The sequence below is a fragment of the Staurois parvus genome, unplaced genomic scaffold, assembly GCF_062004578.1.
Source record: "Staurois parvus isolate SC_StPar_1 unplaced genomic scaffold, SC_StPar_1.0 ptg000506l, whole genome shotgun sequence".
Classification (NCBI taxonomy): Eukaryota; Metazoa; Chordata; class Amphibia; order Anura; family Ranidae; genus Staurois; species Staurois parvus.
Genome location: NW_028318302.1, coordinates 533,417 through 554,506, shown reverse-complemented (window position 1 = coordinate 554,506; position 21,090 = coordinate 533,417). Strand labels below are relative to the sequence as shown.

Below are 21,090 nucleotides of genomic sequence, written 5' to 3'. Positions count from 1 at the left end.
CCAGCTTAAGGTAAATGACATTAATTTACATCTTTTAAAAGAGACTTTAGTTACTAAAGTCTCTTTTTAAAGATGCAGGAGATAAACAAAAAAAAATACAAAATGTTTACTACAGGTTTAAAGCTGTAAAACTTGATATTTTGATTGCACCCTATTGCTATTAAGCTATTGCTGTTATGTTTAAATTGGCATAATAAAGCTATGTTAAAATTGCAGTTTTTTATATTTTGGACTCTTTATTCTAAAGAAAAATGTAATTTCATACACTTTAAGGGGGAGTGGTTGGGGACGGGCCGGGGTGAGGTTGGAGGCGGACCTGAGCAAGGTTGGGTGGGGCAACTGGTGGAGAGTAAGATTTGTGCCTAGCTAGTAGGTCTAGACTTGAAATTTTAAGCCCTGGTTTATACTATAGGTTGGCTTAAAGTGGTTGTAAATCTTTGACATGAAATATGAACAAAGCATATACCTCTACAGTGTGTACTTGTAGTACGCCTTGTAGGGTGTCTCAATCTAGAGCACTAAGTGTAATTTCTGTCTGCTACCTCGTTCCTCTGTTATCTACACAGGTTACATCTGACACGTTTTCTTGTCACTAAGATGTAAAAAGATGACAAGGGAGGGAGCGCCAGCACACAGGCTGTGACTGACAGCCTCAACTCTGCAACGCTGTTCCTATGTGCAGACAGGATGTCCCTTCCCTCCAATCAGCTCTGCCACTGAGCTCTGCATAGTGTAACCTCAGCTCCCTGCCTTCTGAAAGTTCAGCCAAGCTGTATAAATTCCGTGATTAGAGCGGCTGTGGAGAAGAGAAGACTGTAGGTAAACAGTTACAACTTACAGTATGTAGGAGGATTTGTTTCATCTCTGTGTAACACCTGTCAGTCACTTCAATGTGTACATGTAAAGGTTTACAACCACTTTATTGTTTGAAGCTGGCAGTATAACCTATTTGTCTACACTTACTGTGTCCATCAATAGATGATAAAGAGAAGTAAACAAAAGGCACATTATCCACAAATATAACCAAATATTTTGACAGACAGTCTAGCTTTGACATAAATGCCCCTGCGCTTACATCATCACTCCTGCCTGTCCTTACAGCACAAAAATAAAATAGGCTATATGTTTCTTGGTCTGGCACCATACAAATGGCAAATATCATCTTTACATATTTAGCATCACTGCCACTGATGGTCCAGAGTGTGAACAACTAAATCAGTTTAGTGAAGTGTAATTTCAGCCTAAACATTTTAATAAAATAAAAAAAGTATTCAAAAATAAACGGTTATGTGCAGTAGAGTTTACAATCAACATAGGGCCAAGTTCAATGGTAATCCATTATAATATATTTGCAATGCTTGGTGGGCAACATTGGAATCAACATGTTCACCAAGCACTGCAATGACATTATGAAACTAACAAGCTAACTGGAATTAGACCATAACCTCATGACCTCCAGAAGATTTACCCCCTTCATGACCATGCCATTTTTTGCTTTTTGGTACTACGTTACTTTAACTGAAATTGACTTGTCATGCAACGCTGTACGATGAAATGTATTATTTTTTCTCACAGATTTCCTTTTGGTGGTATTTGATCACCACTGGGTTATTTTTGCACTATAAACAAAAAAAAGACTGACAATTTTAAATAATATAATCTTTTTTTGCTTCTTGCAAACATATCCAATAAAAAAAAAAACTAATTTCTTCATACATTTATGCCAGTATGTATTCTGCTACATATTTTTGGCAAAAATCCCAATAAGTGTATATTGATTGCTTTGCACCAAAGTTATAGCATCTACAAACTAAGGTATGTATATACTGGAATTTTTTTTTTCTTTATACTAGAAATGGCAGTGATCATCAACTTATAGCGGGACTGCCATAGTATGGCGGCATTCTGACACTTTTTGGGAACCAGTGACACTAATACAGTGATCAGGGCTAAAAATATACACTGTCACTGTATTAATGACACTGGCTAGGAAGGGGTTAAACATCTACAGTAATCAAAGGGTTAAATGTGTGCCTAACCAGTGTTTGTGTATACTGTGAGGTGCGTTCACTAAGGGATGTGCCATTTTTTTCCCTGCTTTGCGGGGAAACAAAAAACGGAACATCCCTGCTGACAGGACAGAGATCTGTATTGTTTACATTGACAGAGCTCTGCCCTGTCTTCCTCCTCACCGATCAGCAAGTGCTGGCAGTCAGTCACTGGCCGGAACCCTCTGACCAGCTTGTGCTGTGACTAATTATAGCACAACCAGTGTGCCCCCTCCCCACAAGTGCCAGATCATGTACTAATTATGTGATCCGGCACAGGAGAGTAGCTCAGCCCCGTACTCCTAGGTGAGGCGGTCGGCAAGCAGACAGCAAAAAATGAGTTTCTCAGGACTACTGGCATAGTTGTGTTTAAACATGTACATACCCTTGGAGAATTGGTAATAGTACGTCCCAGGTTAGCAGGTAAAAAAAAACTTTTTTTTTTATTTCTTATGGGATTTATATTCAACTGTAGGTCATAACAGAATGACACAATCATAAAACAAAACATGACAAAAAGTAAAGAGCTCACACCCCTCAAAACACCAGTGCCACCACCATGCTTCACAGTGGGGATGGTATTCTTGTTGCTATAGGCTTTGTTGACCCCTCTCCAAACATAATACTTATAGTTGTGACCATAGAGCTCTATATTGGTCTCTCCACTCCAGATTACAGTGTGCTAGAAGCTGTGAGACATGTCAAGGTGTTGTCAGGCATATTGTATCAGGGCTTTTTTGTGGAGTTGGCACAGTAAATGTTTCCTTCTGTCAACTCGACCATGCAGCTCATTTTTGTTCAAATATAGTCATACTGTGCTCTTTGAAAGAACAACACCTTCTTTTTGCCTGTATTTCTCCTGGGGTTACCTCTTTGTTTTTCTGTGTATCCCAAACAATTCTTTTGGCAGTTGTGGCTGTAGTCCTTCTTGGTCTACCTGACCTTGGCTTGGTATCAAGAGATCCCTGAATTTTCTACTTCTTAATAAGTGATTAAACGGTACTGACTGGCATATTCAAGGCTTTGGATATCTTTCTATATCCCTTTCCATCTTTATAAAGTTCCAGTACCTTGTTACACAGGTCTTTTGACAGTTCATTTCTGCTCCATATGGCTCAGTATATAGCCTGCTCAGTGCATCCATGTGAGAGCTAACACACTCATTGACTGCTTATACAAACAGTAATTGCAATTTCCCAGATATGTGGGAAATTAATCTTTATTTGCCATTTAAACCTGTGTGTGCCACCCTGTGTGTCTGTACCAAGGCCAAATATTCCAGGATATGTAAACTTTTGATCAGGGCCTTTTGGGTGTTTTCTGTTATAATTATGATTTTAAAAAGGAGCCAAAACCTATGTTATAATTAGAGATGAGCGAAGTATTCAAAAATTCGATTCGACTGATTCGGCGAATTCGTGGAAAAATTTCGATTCGAGTCGAATATATTCGCTGCGAATTTAACTTATAAAAGGGTGTTTCTAGGCTTCAGAGAGCCTTTATATTAGTGCAGAACACTGTACCTTTAATTTAAATGCCCTTGGAGTCTGCTGGGGAAGAGAAATAATACTGACAGTCAGTATGACATGCAGATGAGTGCCGTCGATCTTAGAATCACCGCACACTTCACTCATTTGGGCAGTCACAGGGCCAAAACCAGAGTGTGGAGCCACAGTGTGGCGGTGGAGGCAGCAGCAATGGGAGGCCATACAGCACCCTATGACAAAAATGGAAACCACCAGCAGTGTGAGGAGACCTGAAAGTGGCACATGGCAGAGTGTGGCGATGGAGACAGCAGCAATGGGAGGCCGTACAGGGACCCATGACACACTCTGGACCTGGCAGCAGCATGAGGAGGCGGTACAGGGGCCCATGACAGATTACGGGCCTGGCAGCAGCATGAGGAGTCGGTACGGGGGCCCATGACACACTATGGACCTGGCAGCAGCATGAAGAGGCGGTACAGGGGCGCATGACAGATTACGAGCCTGGCAGCAGCAACTTGGACAGGAGGACGTTCAGCTTCTGCACCGTCGGGTGCGTGCTCGCAAACTGTTGTCTCTTGGAAACGGATTCCAAGAAAGACTGCTGACGGAATCCGTGAAGAGGAGTAGCAGGAGAAGGAGCATCTGAACGAGCGGAATATGCCAACAAGCGACAACAGGGGCCCATGACAGATTACGGGCCTGGCAGCAGCATGAGGAGTCGGTACGGGGGCCCATGGCAGATTAGGGGCCTGGCAGCAGCTATGGGAGGCCCGTAATCTGCCAGCACCCTATGACAAAAAATGGAACACACCAGCAGTGTGAGGAGACCTGAAAGTGGCACATGGCAGAGTGTGGCGATGGAGACAGCAGCAATGGGAGGCCGTACAGGGACCCATGAGAGACTCTGGACTTGGCAGCAGCATGAGGAGGCTGTATAGGGGCCCATGGCAGATTAGGGGCCTGGCAGCAGCTATAGGAGGCCTGTAATCTGCCAGCACCCTATGACAAAAAATGGAACACACCAGCAGTGTGAGGAGACCTGAAAGTGGCACATGGCATGAGACACTGTGGACCTGGCAGCAGCATGAGGAGGCGGTACAGGGGCCCATGGCAGATTAGGGGCCTGGCAGCAGCTATGGGAGGCCCGTAATCTGCCAGCACCCTATGACAAAAAATGGAACACACCAGCAGTGTGAGGAGACCTGAAAGTGGCACATGGCAGAGTGTGGCGATGGAGACAGCAGCAATGGGAGGCCGTACAGGGACCCATGAGAGACTCTGGACTTCGCAGCAGCATGAGGAGGCGGTATAGGGGCCCATGGCAGATTAGGGGCCTGGCAGCAGCTATGGGAGGCCCGTAATCTGCCAGCACCCTATGACAAAAAATGGAACACACCAGCAGTGTGAGGAGACATGAAAGTGGCACATGGCAGAGTGTGGCGATGGAGACAGCAGCAATGGGAGGCCGTACAGGGACCCATGAGAGACTCTGGACCTGGCAGCAGCATGAGGAGGCGGTATAGGGGCCCATGGCAGATTAGGGGCCTGGCAGCAGCTATAGGAGGCCCGTAATCTGCCAGCACCCTATGACAAAAAATGGAACACACCAGCAGTGTGAGGAGACCTGAAAGTGGCACATGGCATGAGACACTGTGGACCTGGCAGCAGCATGAGGAGGCGGTACAGGGGCCCATGGCAGATTAGGGGCCTGGCAGCAGCTATGGGAGGCCCGTAATCTGCCAGCACCCTATGTCAAAAAATGGAACACACCAGCAGTGTGAGGAGACCTGAAAGTGGCACATGGCAGAGTGTGGCGATGGAGACAGCAGCAATGGGAGGCTGTACAGGGACCCATGAGAGACTCTGGACCTGGCAGCAGCATGAGGAGGCGGTACAGGGGCCCATGGCAGATTAGGGGCCTGGCAGCAGCTATGGGAGGCCCGTAATCTGCCAGCACCCTATGACAAAAAATGGAACACACCAGCAGTGTGAGGAGACCTGAAAGTGGCACATGTTTGGGGCATGATTCATGGCGGATTTAGTCAGTTGTGTCAGGAACTGGTGGTTTGAAATCCAGACTAATCCACGCCTGATTCATTTTCACAAACATGAGTCTCTCCACACTTTGGGTGGACAGTCGTGTCCTCCGCGGAGTTACAATACCTCCTGCCGCACTAAACACGCGCTCCGATGCCACGCTACTGGCCGGGCATGACAGCCTTTCAAGGGCAAATTCAGCTAGTTGGGGCCAAAGGTCAAGGTTCGTTGCCCAGTAGTCAAGGGGATTGTCTACCTCGGTTGGCAGGGTGCTGTCCAAGTAGGCCTAAGCCTGTTGTTTGAGGTCCTGCTCCAGGTCCACCTGATGCTGCTGCTGCTGCGGCTGGTTAGTAGTTTCCTCACTGCACTGGTGAAGAAAGCTACTCATCATCGACTGCAGACTGAGGCAGCTGCTGCTGGTGGAGCTGCCACTGCTCCTACCACCCCACCCCTCCCCTGCTGTATGGCAGCGGAACGCGAGCGCACAGGGCCCACAGTGTCTGAGGATGGACGTTGGCGCAGAAAGGCAGAGACCAGCTGACTACATAGGTGGTTTTTATAGTACGTTATTTTGGCCTCCCTCTCAGCAGGTGTGAAAAAGGCCACCATTTTTGAACGGTAGCGAGGGTCCAACAAGGTGGACAGCCAAAAGTCCTTCCTCTGTCTGATGGTTATTATTCGGCTGTCGCTACGCAAGCAAGCGAGCATGCTATGGGCCATTTGTGCCAAGGAATGCGAGGGACTCCCTGCCTCCATCTCCACAGCATACTGCCACGGTGCGTCTGGGTCCTCTGTCTCCTCCTCCTCCTCCTCTACCAGATGCTCCTGCTCCTCCACTCCTGTCCGCTGAGTGGAAAAACCACCCATTTCACTCAATAATTCCTGAGCACCAATGTCCTCCTCTACCTCCTCCTCTTCTTCCTTTCCTGCCCCCACAGGGGTCATGTGGCGTTGAGATCTGTGCGCCACGTCTACCGCACCCTGACCAGCCATTGTTAACAGCATTTGTTCCAGGACGTGCAACAGAGGAATGACGTCGTTCATCCCATAGTCCTGCCGACTCACGAATAGCGTGGCCTTCTCAAAGGGCCTGAGCAAGCGCAGGTGTCACGCATGAGCTGCCAATGGCTGACATCTAAGTTACACAGGGAGTACCTTTATCCGCTTTTAACATCAGGAAATTTGTGATGGCCTTTCGCTGTTCGTAAAGGCGGTCTAACATATGTAGGGTTGAATTCCACCTTGTTGCAACGTCACAGCATGAGGAGTCGGTACGGGGGCCCATGGCAGATTACGGGCCTGGCAGCAGCAATGGGAGGCCCGTAATCTGCCAGCACCCTATGACAAAAAATGTAATACACCAGCAGTGTGAGGAGATCTGAAAGTGGCACATGGCAGAGTGTGGCGATGGAGACAGCAGCAATGGGAGGCCGTACAGGGACCCATGAGAGACTCTGGACCTGGCAGCAGCATGAGGAGGCGGTATAGGGGCCCATGGCAGATTAGGGGCCTGGCAGCAGCTATGGAAGGCCCGTAATCTGCCAGCACCCTATGTCAAAAAATGGAACACACCAGCAGTGTGAGGAGACATGAAAGTGGCACATGGCAGAGTGTGGCGATGGAGACAGCAGCAATGGGAGGCCGTACAGGGACCCATGAGAGGCTCTGGACCTGGCAGCAGCATGAGGAGGCGGTATAGGGGCCCATGGCAGATTCGGGGCCTGGCAGCAGCTATAGGAGGCCCGTAATCTGCCAGCACCCTATGACAAAAAATGGAACACACCAGCAGTGTGAGGAGACCTGAAAGTGGCACATGGCATAAGACACTGTGGACCTGGCAGCAGCATGAGGAGGCGGTACAGGGGCCCATGGCAGATTAGGGGCCTGGAAGCAGCTATGGGAGGCCCGTAATCTGCCAGCACCCTATGACAAAAAATGGAACACACCAGCAGTGTGAGGAGACCTGAAAGTGGCACATGGCAGAGTGTGGCGATGGAGACAGCAGCAATGGGAGGCCGTACAGGGACCCATGAGAGACTCTGGACTTGGCAGCAGCATGAGGAGGCGGTATAGGGGCCCATGGCAGATTAGGGGCCTGGAAGCAACTATGGGAGGCCCGTAATCTGCCAGCACCCTATGACAAAAAATGGAACACACCAGCAGTGTGAGGAGACCTGAAAGTGGCACATGGCAGAGTGTGGCGATGGAGACAGCAGCAATGGGAGGCCGTACAGGGACCCATGAGAGACTCTGGACTTGGCAGCAGCATGAGGAGGCAGTATAGGGGCCCATGGAAGATTAGGGGCCTGGCAGCAGCTATAGGAGGCCCGTAATCTGCCAGCACCCTATGACAAAAAATGGAACACACCAGCAGTGTGAGGAGACCTGAAAGTGGCACATGGCATGAGACACTGTGGACCTGGCAGCAGCATGAGGAGGCGGTACAGGGGCCCATGGCAGATTAGGGGCCTGGCAGCAGCTATGGGAGGCCCGTAATCTGCCAGCACCCTATGACAAAAAATGGAACACACCAGCAGTGTGTGAGGAGACCTGAAAGTGGTACATGGCAGAGTGTGGTGATGGAGACAGCAGCAATGGGAGGCCGTACAGGGACCCATGAGAGACTCTGGACTTGGCAGCAGCATGAGGAGGCGGTATAGGGGCCCATGGCAGATTAGGGGCCTGGAAGCAACTATGGGAGGCCCGTAATCTGCCAGCACCCTATGTCAAAAAATTGAACACACCAGCAGTTTGTGAGGAGACCTGAAAGTGGCACATGGCAGAGTGTGGCGATGGAGACAGCAGCAATGGGAGGCCGTACAGGGACCCATGAGAGACTCTGGACTTGGCAGCAGCATGAGGAGGCGGCATAGGGGCCCATGGCAGATTAGAGGCCTGGCAGCAGCTATGGGAGGCCCGTAATCTGCCAGCACCCTATGACAAAAAATGGAACACACCAGCAGTGTGAGGAGACCTGAAAGTGGCACATGGCAGAGTGTGGCGATGGAGACAGCAGCAATGGGAGGCCGTACAGGGACCCATGAGACACTCTGGACCTGGCAGCAGCATGAGGAGGCGGTATAGGGGCCCATGGCAGATTAGGGGCCTGGCAGCAGCTATAGGAGGCCCGTAATCTGCCAGCACCCTATGTCAAAATATTGAACACACCAGCAGTGTGTGAGGAGACCTGAAAGTGGCACATGGCAGAGTGTGGCGATGGAGACAGCAGCAATGGGAGGCCGTACAGGGACCCATGAGACACTCTGGACCTGGCAGCAGCATGAGGAGGCGGTATAGGGGCCCATGGCAGATTAGGGGCCTGGCAGCAGCTATGGGAGGCCCGTAATCTGCCAGCACCCTATGTCAAAAAATTGAACACACCAGCAGTGTGTGAGGAGACCTGAAAGTGGCACATGGCAGAGTGTGGCGATGGAGACAGCAGCAATGGGAGGCCGTACAGGGACCCATGAGACACTCTGGACCTGGCAGCAGCATGAGGAGGCGGTATAGGGGCCCATGGCAGATTAGGGGCCTGGCAGCAGCTATGGGAGGCCCGTAATCTGCCAGCACCCTATGTCAAAAAATTTAACACACCAGCAGTGTGTGAGGAGACCTGAAAGTGGCACATGGCAGAGTGTGGCGATGGAGACAGCAGCAATGGGAGGCTGTACAGGGACCCATGAGACACTCTGGACTTGGCAGCAGCATGAGGAGGCGGTATAGGGGCCCATGGCAGATTAGGGGCCTGGCAGCAGCTATGGGAGGCCCGTAATCTGCCAGCACACTATGTCAAAAAATTGAACACACCAGCAGTGTGAGGAGACCTGAAAGTGGCACATGGCATGAGACACTGTGGACCTGGCAGCAGCATGAGGAGGCGGTACAGGGGCCCATGGCAGATTAGGGGCCTGGCAGCAGCTATGGGAGGCCCGTAATCTGCCAGCACCCTATGTCAAAAAATTGAACACACCAGCAGTGTGTGAGGAGACCTGAAAGTGGCACATGGCAGAGTGTGGCGATGGAGACAGCAGCAATGGGAGGCCGTACAGGGACCCATGAGAGACTCTGGACTTCGCAGCAGCATGAGGAGGCGGTATAGGGGCCCATGGCAGATTAGGGGCCTGGCAGCAGCTATGGGAGGCCCGTAATCTGCCAGCACCCTATGACAAAAAATGGAACACACCAGCAGTGTGTGAGGAGACCTGAAAGTGGCACCTTGCAGAGTGTGGCGATGGAGACAACCCACCGACTGTTTTGCTCGCTGCCAAGCTGCCACCCTCTTCTCCTGATGATGCGGTAGCAATAGCCTGATGACGACGAGGCTGCCAAGTGCGATCAGCCTCATCATCATCAATTAGGGTCTGCGCCTCACTACTAGCCCCCTCGGCTGCGTGTGGGTCAGGAGACAGACCTGTCTCTAGACCGGCTACCGAGCCACTCTCCTCGCCACTACTTCTTCGCCTGGCTGCTGAAGAGGCGGATGTCTCCCCCCGTTCTTGACCGCCCTCTGTTAGCTCTTCCTCACTGTACTGGATGACACCGGGAGCACTGGCCTCTGGCTGCGAATAGTGCTGCCTCGACCCCTTCCTCTGCTGCCATGTCTGCTCGCTCCTAAAACATTGCCTCCTCTGCCACTCCTCTGCATGTTGTCTGACATACTCTTTAATTAAACGATTCTGTGTCCCTGAGTAACAATTCTGTGTCTGTCCCTGAGTAACAATTCTGTGTCCCTGAGTAACGTTTCTGTGGCCCTAAGTAACAGTTCTGTGGCCCTCAGTAACAGTTCTGTGTCCCTCAGTAACAATTCTGTGTCCCTCAGTAACAATTCTGTGTCTGTCCCTGAGTAACAATTCTGTGTCCCTCAGTAACAATTCTGTGTCCCTCAGTAACAATTCTGTGTCCCTGAGTAACAATTCTGTGTCTGTCCCTGAGTAACAATTCTGTGTCCCTGAGTAACGTTTCTGTGGCCCTAAGTAACAGTTCTGTGGCCCTCAGTAACAATTCTGTGGCCCTCAGTAACAATTCTGTGTCTGTCCCTGAGTAACAATTCTGTGTCCCTCAGTAACAATTCTGTGTCCCTCAGTAACAATTCTGTGTCCCTCAGTAACAATTCTGTGTCCCTCAGTAACAATTCTGTGTCCCTCAGTAACAATTCTGTGTCCCTCAGTAACAATTCTGTGTCTGTCCCTGAGTAACAATTCTGTGTCTGTCCCTGAGTAACAATTCTGTGTCTGTCCCTGAGTAACAATTCTGTGTCTGTCCCTGAGTAACAATTCTGTGTCTGTCCCTGAGTAACAATTCTGTGTCCCTGAGTAACAATTCTGTGTCCCTGAGTAACAATTCTGTGTCCCTGAGTAACAATTCTGTGTCCCTGAGTAACAATTCTGTGTCCCTCAGTAACAATTCTGTGTCTGTCCCTGAGTAACAATTCTGTGTCTGTCCCTGAGTAACAATTCTGTGTCTGTCCCTGAGTAACAATTCTGTGTCTGTCCCTGAGTAACAATTCTGTGTCTGTCCCTGAGTAACAATTCTGTGTCCCTGAGTAACAATTCTGTGTCCCTGAGTAACAATTCTGTGTCCCTGAGTAACAATTCTGTGTCCCTGAGTAACAATTCTGTGTCCCTCAGTAACAATTCTGTGTCCCTCAGTAACAATTCTGTGTCCCTGAGTAACAATTCTGTGTCTGTCCCTGAGTAACAATTCTGTGTCCCTAAGTAACGTTTCTGTGGCCCTAAGTAACGTTTCTGTGGCCCTAAGTAACGATTCTGTGGCCCTCAGTAACAATTCTGTATCCCTCAGTAACAATTCTGTGTCTGTCCCTGAGTAACAATTCTGTGTCCCTAAGTAACGTTTCTGTGGCCCTAACTAACGATTCTGTGGCCCTAAGTAACGTTTCTGTGGCCCTAAGTAACGTTTCTGTGGCCCTAAGTAACGTTTCTGTGGCCCTCAGTAACAATTCTGTGTCTGTCCCTAAGTAACAATTCTGTGGCCCTAAGTAACGGTTCTGTGGCCCTAAGTAACGGTTCTGTGGCCCTCACTAACAATTCTGTGTCCCTCAATAACAATTCTGTGTCTGTCCCTAAGTAACAATTCTGTGGCCCTAAGTAACGTTTCTGTGGCCCTAAGTAACGTTTCTGTGGCCCTAAGTAACGATTCTGTGGCCCTAAGTAACGATTCTGTGGCCCTAAGTAACGATTCTGTGGCCCTCAGTAACAAATCTGTGTCCCTCAGTAACAATTCTGTGTCTGTCCCTAAGTAACGATTCTGTGGCCCTCAGTAACAAATCTGTGTCCCTCAGTAACAATTCTGTGTTTGTCCCTAAGTAACAATTCTGTGGCCCTAAGTAACATTTCTGTGGCCCTAAGTAACGATTCTGTGGCCCTAAGTAACGATTCTGTGGCCCTCAGTAACAATTTTGTATCCCTCAGTAACAATTCTGTCTGTCCCTGAGTAACAATTCTGTGTCCCTAAGTAACGTTTCTGTGGCCCTAACTAACGATTCTGTGGCCCTGAGTAACGTTTCTGTGGCCCTAAGTAACGTTTCTGTGGCCCTAAGTAACGATTCTGTGGCCCCAACTAACGTTTCTGTGTCCCTAAGTAACGTTTCTCTGTCCCTAACTCTCTCCCTGAATACAGCCAGGTCTGCCTCTGTTGAATGACTGGAGGCAAATGGAGAATTCTAAAATGGCCGCCATTTATAGCTCGACCATTACACTGTGCTGGCTGGCTGGCTGCTGATTGGCTAATGCAATCACATGTCATGAATGAATGCATTATGGGTCAGCGCGCCTTGTCTGCGCGCCTTCCCAGACATCCCCGCTCCGTCGCCGCACATGTCGCCGCCATTTTAGGAAAAATTTCGATTCGCGCATCTGAAGTCTGCTTATTTTCGGATTCGACGCGAATCGAAATTTTCCTAATATTCGAAATGAATTCCACTTCGCCTACTTCGATTCGCTCATCTCTAGTTATAATAAATGGTTTCATATGATCATTATCCTTAATTAAATTAAAACGGTGTTTTGGCATGATCAGTCATATTTTCTATAGCAATACCAAAATTTCATGACTTCTACCAGGCTATGCAAACTTTTGAGCACAACAGTATGAGATTTGTTCATTGGCTCTTGTGACTTTGTCTTTTCAGATTCCCAAACCCAATATACTGTTTAACTGGGTTAATGTTTAGACAATAACAATTAACAAAAGTCTAAATGACAACTACCCTAACACAAAATAGACTCCTTCAATGCTAAAGATTGTGAATTCAAGGCAACAACTTGTTGTATTTTAGCAAACAAGATTAGGCTCCTAAAATATTCACCAATATTTAATTGCCAGCTAAAAAAAACACACCTGGACTAATTAAAAAAGGAAACATATTCTTTTGATGCAGATAACTAGTCAGATCCCAGCTGTTGTTTATTCCAGTGCAATCTGAAAACAAACACCAACACTAATGTGAATGTCCTGGGCAACAGAAAGGGGCATTTGTCAATTCTATGACACACTAAACAGGAAAAGCGATTACCATTTTTAAAGACTGCAACTTGCATTGAAACACAATAAAACCCGACTCTGACCATTTCATAATTGTGTTTGAGTGAAAACCTGTCTCATCCACAGTGCCAAGTCTGTTTCATGCCTTTGTAAAATTGCCCTCAGCTGGCTGCCAAGAACTCCAGATACAGGTGTCACAGAATACACAAAACTTTGTTGCATACACTGATAAATGAGAAACAACCTGTATTGCATCTAAGTTTGTTGCTAATTTCTTATAGTTCAGCTACAATCTGGAAGAGTGTACTTGAGAATAATGTAACTATGTTACAGCTTTATCTAAACAGCTAAGAAAAATAGAGTTTTAATAATATGTTATGAACTAATTAGATGTGATTACTAAAACAATTAAATCGGTTCTATAAATTTTAATATGTCTATGCAAATATCACAGCATAGTATAGATGATTATAAAAAGAAATTACAAAGACAAGGGGAAAACATCATTAACTTGAACAGCACCCAAGCTAGCTGCTAGAAATATGGAACACAAAGCCTTTGACGCAAATACTCTCGTTTATTGAAGCTCATAATTCTCACCATGCAAAACATCATAATTAATACCATCTCATTTGTGACCTTTGGACCCCCAAATGTCATTTGTATAAAGCAGTCAACTAAGTACAAAAAACTAGATATTGTATAATAGAAGAATGGAAACAAACATAAGACAGCTGATGTTAGAGTGATCTACCATCAGCTGAGAAAGTTAATGCTCAACTGCAGATCAAAGCATTTCATTTACCACCAATTAATTGAGGTTACTTTTTTCTTCTGTAATTTGGAAGGTGAGCTCAGTTGACAGTTGTTAAATATATAAATAATATTACTTTCAACTTGCTAATAAAGACTAAAAAAAAAAACAAAAATAATCACATTTCATGTGCATTACTTACTGTAGATAACAGCCCATCAAAATGTTGAAGTGATATATACACACATATATAGTATGTGTGTGTGTGTGTATATATATATATATATATATATATATATATATATATATATATATATATTGTAATATGGGGTAGCTCTGGAATGACCGCCAGCCAGTTTGGGGAACGCAAAATAGTTCATTTATTTGGATAAACAAAAAGACAGCTTACTTCAGCTAAAGTTTATAAACAGTCCAAAAGCTGGTATCGAAAGCTAAACCACAAGCTCACCATTAATTTTCAGTCCTATACAGGGGTTAGGCTCCTCCATAGTAAGGGTGCCAGGCAGGCCACATTGGTGGGGGGCAGGGGCGGACTGACCATTTGGAAACTCGGGCACTGCCCGAGGGCCCGGGGTCAGTAGGGGGCCCCATCAGATGCCCCTGGTACCTTTTTCATAGGCTTTTTTGAGTTTGGGCAAGGACACAGGGGCCCCGTGATCCCCTATTGCCTGGGGGCCCCATGAGTTGTCAGTCTGCCCCTGGTCTCAGCTTGTCTGAGAGCTTTTACTTGCCACACAGCTTGTGAGTCTTTCACCCATTCAGTTCCCTGACACACCTGCTGATTTCCCTCTGCTGCCATTTAAGCCTCCCTCACCTGGGACTTAACCCCCTGGGGACCAGAGTCCTGGTAGTCAGGACCCTAATACGAATTTAACCATCTAGGGAGTACTGCAATGTCTCTGCAATTATCTCCCGTAACGAGAGCACACCACAAATATTGGGGAAGTGTATCTGCCATCCAGGACAAATTTCTGGAGTCCTGTACATAATATTTTATTATATATATATATATACAGTGGGGATCGAAAGTTTGGGCACCCCAGCTAAAAATTTGTATTAATGTGCATAAAGAAGCCAAGGAAAGATGGAAAAATCTCCAAAAGGCATCAAATTACAGATTAGACATTCTTATATGTCAACAAAAGTTAGATTTTATTTCCATCATTTACACTTTCAAAATAACAGAAAACAAAAAAATGGCGTCTGCAAAAGTTTGGGCACCCTGCAGAGTTAATATCTTGCCCTTTGGCAAGTATCACAGCTTTTAAACGCTTTTTGTAGCCAGTCAAGAGTCTTTCAATTCTTGTTTGAGGTATCTTTGCCCATTCTTCTTACAAAAGTCTTCCAGTTATTTGAGATTTCTGGGCTATCTGTCACGCACTGCTCTTTTAAGGTCTATCCATAGATTTTCAATTATGTTGAGGTCAGGAGATTGTGAAAGCAATGGCAAAACCTTCAGTTTACGCCTCTTGATGTAATCCCCCGTGGATTTCGAGGTGTGTTTAGGATCATTATCCATTTGTAGAAGCCATCCTCTCTTTAACTTCAGCTTTTTCACAGATGTCATCAAGTTACCATTCAAAATTTGCTGAAATTTTATTGAATCCATTTTTCCTTCTACTCGTGAGATGTTCCCTGTGCCACTGGCTGCAACACAACCCCAAAGCATGATTGATCCAACCCCATGCTTAACAGTTGGACAGAGGTTCTTTTCATTAAATTCTGTGCTCCTTCTTCTCCAAACGTACCTTTGCTCATTCCGGCCAAAAAGTTCAATTGTAACCTCATCGGTCCACAGAATTTGTTTCCAAAATGCATCAGGCTTGTCTATATGTTCATTTGCAAAGTTCAAACGATGATTTTTGTGGTGAGGACGTAGAAGAAGTTTTCTTCTGATGACTCTTCCATGAAGACCATATTTGTACAAGTATCTCTTTATAGTGGAATAGTGTACCACAACTCCAGTGTCTGCCAGATCTTTCTGGAGGGATCGTGCAGTCAAACGTGGGTTTTGAATTGTTTTTCTCACAATCCTGCGAGCTGTTCTGTCTGATATTTTCTTGGTCTTCCAGATCTTGCTTTAACTTCCACTGTTCCTGATGACTGCCATTTCTTAATTACATTCCGAACAGAGGATATTGACATCTGAAAACGCTTTGCTATCTTCTTATAGCCTTCTCCAGCTTTGTGAGCGTCAACTATTTTCAGTTTCAGTTTTCTAGACAACTGCTTAGAAGAACCCATGGTGCTGATTGTTGGGGCAAGGTCAGATGAGTCTGGGCATTTAAAACCTTTGAGATTGACATCACCTGGTCTTCCCAGACAATGATTGAGAACAATCCATGACACTGGCAGGTCTCAGCTTGGCAAAGGGGGCAGTGCATGCTATAAATTCTGCAGGGTGCCCAAACTTTTGCAGACGCTATTTTTTTGTTTTCTGTTATTTTGAAAGTGTAAATGATGGAAATAAAATCTAACTTTTGTTGACATATTATAAGAATGTCTAATCTGTAATTTGATGCCTTTTGGAGATTTTTCCATCTTTCCTTGGCTTCTTTATGCACATTAATACATATTTTTAGCTGGGGTGCCCAAACTTTCGATCCCCACTGTATATATATATATATATATATATATATATATATATATATACACACACACATACACACACACACACACAGACATGACCAAAAATATTGGCATCCCTACATTTCTGTCAGATAATGCATCATTTCACCCAGAATATTGTTGCAATTACAAATGTTTATGCATTCTCGTGTTTACTTCTTTTGTTTGTATGACACAAAAAAGTGGAAGAACAAAAAGCCAAATCTGACACATTCCACGCAAAACCCCCAAAATTGACTGAACAAAATTATTGGCACCTTCTCAAAATTGTAATAAATAATTGCATTCCAAGTTTGTGATGCTCCTGTAATTTGTAATTAAAGTCACTTGTATCAATTAACAAGTGCTATCAATACAGAAATCACACCAGCAACCAGTTAAAATGGTGAAAATATGACTCAACCTTTCTGTTGTGTGTCTCTGTGTGTCACATAGAGCATGGAGCAGAGAAAGAGTAGCAAAGAATTGTCTGAGGATTTGAGAACAAAAATTGTGGAAAAGCATGAACAATCTCAAGGTTGCAGAGATCATTCTACTATTTTCAGAAAAAGCAATGAGGCTCCTAACCACTTTCCTACTAGGCACTTATACCCCCTTTCTGCCCAGACCAATTTTCAGCTTTCAGCACCATCCATCTTTGACTGACAATTACTCAGTCATGCAATACTGTACCCATACGCAATTTTTGTCCTTTTTTTCAAACAAATAGAGCTGTCTTTTCATGGTATTTAATCAGCACTAGGTTTTTAAATTTTTGCGCTATAAATGATAAAATGACCCACACATTAAAAAAAAAAAACACATTTTTTCTTTGTTTTTGTTGTAAATGTTGCAAATATGTAATTTTTCTTCATACATTTTGGCCAAAATTTATACTGCTACATTTCTTTGGTAAAAATAACTTAAATCTGTATTATTGGTCTTTATGAAATCTATAGAGTCTACAAGCTATGGTACCAATCACTGAAAATTGATCACACCTGATGTACTGATGTCCTATCTCATTTCTTGAGACACTAACAAGCCAGGACCATACAAATACCCCCCAAATGACCCCTTTTTGGAAAGTTGACAGTCCAAGGTATTTGGTCAGAGGCATTGTGAGTTTTTTGAAGTTTTAATTTTTTACAAGGACAATGAAGATTTTTCTTTTATTTGTTCCACAAAAGTATCATATTAAAAGGTTATTTCTCCCACACAGCATATGTATACTTGCAACACAAAACCACAAAAACACATTCTTCTACTCCTGAGTATAGAGATACCACATGCGTGAGACTTTTTCACAGCCTAACCACATATAGAGGCTCAACATGCAAGGAGCACCCTCAGGTGACCTAGGGGTATAAATTACACATTAATTTCCTGACTACCTATTACACTTTTGAAGGACAACAGAATTACCCACAAAGTTACACCATTTTGAGACGCAAACACCCAAACGTATATTCTGCGAGGCATAATGAGTCTTTTGAGCATGTAATTTTTTTCCACAAGTTTTCGGAAACTGTGGAAAGAAAATGAAAACTTTTTTTTTTTTTTTTTACATAATGTTGTCCATGTGTGAGACTTTTCCACAGCCTGGCTACATAGAGAGCCCCAACATCCAAGTAGCACCTTCTGGCCTTCTAGAGGCAAAAATTACACATCTAAATTCTTGACATCCTATCGTGTTTTTGAAGGCCCTGGAGCACCAGGACAGTAGAAACACCTACACAATTACCCCATTTTGGAAAGCAAACACTCCAATGTATTTTTTGTGAGGCATAATGAGTCTTTTGAACATGCCATTTTTTTCCCACAAGTTTTTGTAAAATGTAGAAAGAAAATGAAAATGTATTTTTCTACACAATGTTGTCCATTTATAAGATATTTCCAACACATAGCACATACACACCAAAAAATACACCTCAAAATAAATTTTGTTACTACTCCTGAGTATGGGGATACCACATTTAAGACTTTTTCACAGCCTGGCCACATAGAGAGCCCCAAGTAGCACCTTTAGACCTTCTAGGGGCAAAAATTACACATTACATTTCTTGACAACCTATCATGTTTTTGAAGGCCCTAGAGCACCAAGACAGTGAAAAATTACCCCATTATTGAAAGCAAACACTCCAACATATTTTTTGTGAGGCATAATGAGTCTTTTGAACATGTCTTTTTTCCACAAATTTTAAGAAAATGTGGAAAGAAAATGAAAACTTATTTTTTTAACACAAAATTGTTCATTTATAAGATAATTCTCACACATAGCATGTACATACCAAAAATTACACCCCAAAATACATGCTGCTGCCTCTCCTGATTAAGGTGATACCACATGTGTGAGACTTTTCCACAGCCTGGCCACATAGAGAGGCCCAACATCTAAGAACCGCCTTTAGGCATTCTAGAGGTAAAATTATACATCTAATTTCCTGACAACCTCTCACGTTTTTGAAGCCCCTGGAGCAACAGGAGAGTGGAAACACCCCCAAAATGACCCCATTTTGGAAAGAAAACCCCACAACATATTTTCTAAGAGGCATAATGAGTCTTTTGAACATTTAATTTTTTTCCCACAAGTTTTCGGAAAATGTGGAAAGAAAATGAAAATGTGTTTGTTTAACACAAAGTTGTCAATCAATAAGATATTTCTAAAAACAGCATGGACATACCAAGAATTACACCCCAAAATACATTCTGCTACTCCTGATTAAGGGGATACCACATGGGTAAGACCTGTTCAATGTCTGTACAGATTATGTGCCCAACATTGCAACAAGTGTAACACAAAAATCAACAAACACTGTATAGAAAACAATGTAAACAAAAGATTACCTGTGGAATGAGGAGAGCATTGGTCCAGGTCAGTACAGGCAGCAAGCTAACATACAGGCAGGAACAAGGTCCATAAAAAAGTCCTGGGTCAGTACAGGCAGCAGGCAGATATATGGTTAACACAGCCAAGGTATGGTTAAGGCAGCAGCCAGGAACATTGTCCATAAAAAGTCCTGGATCATTACAGGGAGCAGGCAGATATGGTCAGCACAGCCAAAGTATTTGTCCAGGCAGCAGGCAGGAACACGGTCCATAAAATGTCCTGGGTCATTACAGGCAGCAGGCAGAGATAAGGTCAGCACAGCCAAAACATTGGTCCAGGCAGCAGGCAGGAACATCAGGCATAAGGCCTCAGTTAGGTAGGACCAGGGCACAGTGGTATAGACTTTGTCCCAGGCAATCTCTTTGAAGCCTCCGGGCAAACAGACCCTGTTCCGGTAATTACAAAACCCAGAGAAAACCAAAAACTGGTTTTCTCTACTCAAAACTCTACTCTGAAGCCTCTCACACATGTGAGAACCCTGTGTTATCTTGAATCCTACTACTACAGTACTACAGTACTACTACTACTAAGTTGTAGTATAATTGTCAGGATGATGTCGTGTTAATGCCAGCCAACATGAAAAACCATATGATGTCTACCCAATTAATATGCACCGAGCCAGCCAGGGTCAAACAACGGGATCTCAAAGGATGAGAAAGAAAGAGCGGTCATCAGTTCATCAAAAACCCATACAGCTTAGCAGCATGGATGTGATCCTACTGATTCATGTATAGCCGTACTCTATAGTAATGACACTTTCAAGGCTGCTGACTCCTGCTTTCTCGGTGCTGCTCCCTTGAACTTCTGATCTTTAGAGGAAAGAGTTACCAGTGGACACTGCAGTCTCCAGACAGTCTGTTAACTTAGAGAAGGGAGGAGGGAGGGAGGAGCAGGGGAGTGACTTCCCACCCTAAGCTAAAGGGCTATGTGTTTCTGTTGATGCATACAGTGTAAGGGGACACAAGTCCAGTCCCTGTATGCAAGGGGGGCTCAACTCCAGTCACTGCATGCAAGGGTGGCTTTATTGGACACAGCAAGAGAAAGGAGCCACCCTGAAAGTGGAAACATGGGGCAGTGGTGATGGCACTAGCCTAAACTAGAATACAGACAAGGATCAAAAGACAAAGGCGCTGCATATTCAGTACGTGATTAAATCAGCTAGGCATTTAATATTTATTCTCTCTTGAGAAGAGGAGATTAAGGGGTGATATGATCAACATGTATAAATACATCAGTGGTTCATATAGTGAACTCAGTGTAGAGCTATTCACCCGGCGGTCATCACAGAGGACAAGGGGGCACTCTTTACGTCTGGAGGAAAATAAATTTAATCTCCAAATACGGAAAGGTTTCTTCACAGTAAGAGCTGTGAAAATGTGGAATAGACTCCCTCAAGAGTTGGTTCTGGCCAACTCAGTGGATTGCTTTAAAAAAGACCTGGATTCTTTCTTAGATACACAGAATATAACTGGATACTAACATTTATAGGTAAAGTTGATCCAGGGAATATTCGATTGCCTCTCCGGGGATCAGGAAGGAATTTTTTTCCCTGCAGGAGCAAACTGGATCATTCTTTGCTGTGGTTTTTTTTTTGCCTTCCTCTGGATCAACTGTGGGTATAGGATTATAACTTTTTTTCTTTAATGGTTGAACTGGATGGACTTTTGTCTTTTTTCAGCCAGACTAACTATGTAACTGTAAATTAATTTTATATCACTTTATTTTAATTATATTTCCCAATTTCAT

The 21,090-nt window shown here is 44.8% G+C and overlaps 1 protein-coding gene across 1 annotated transcript in view; it reads right to left on the bottom strand.

Moving 5' to 3' along the window:
* Positions 1 to 21,090, bottom strand: part of DNAH7 (dynein axonemal heavy chain 7) — a 519,305-nt gene that overhangs the window by 199,556 nt on the left and 298,659 nt on the right. The gene's annotated exons all lie outside the window — the stretch shown is intronic.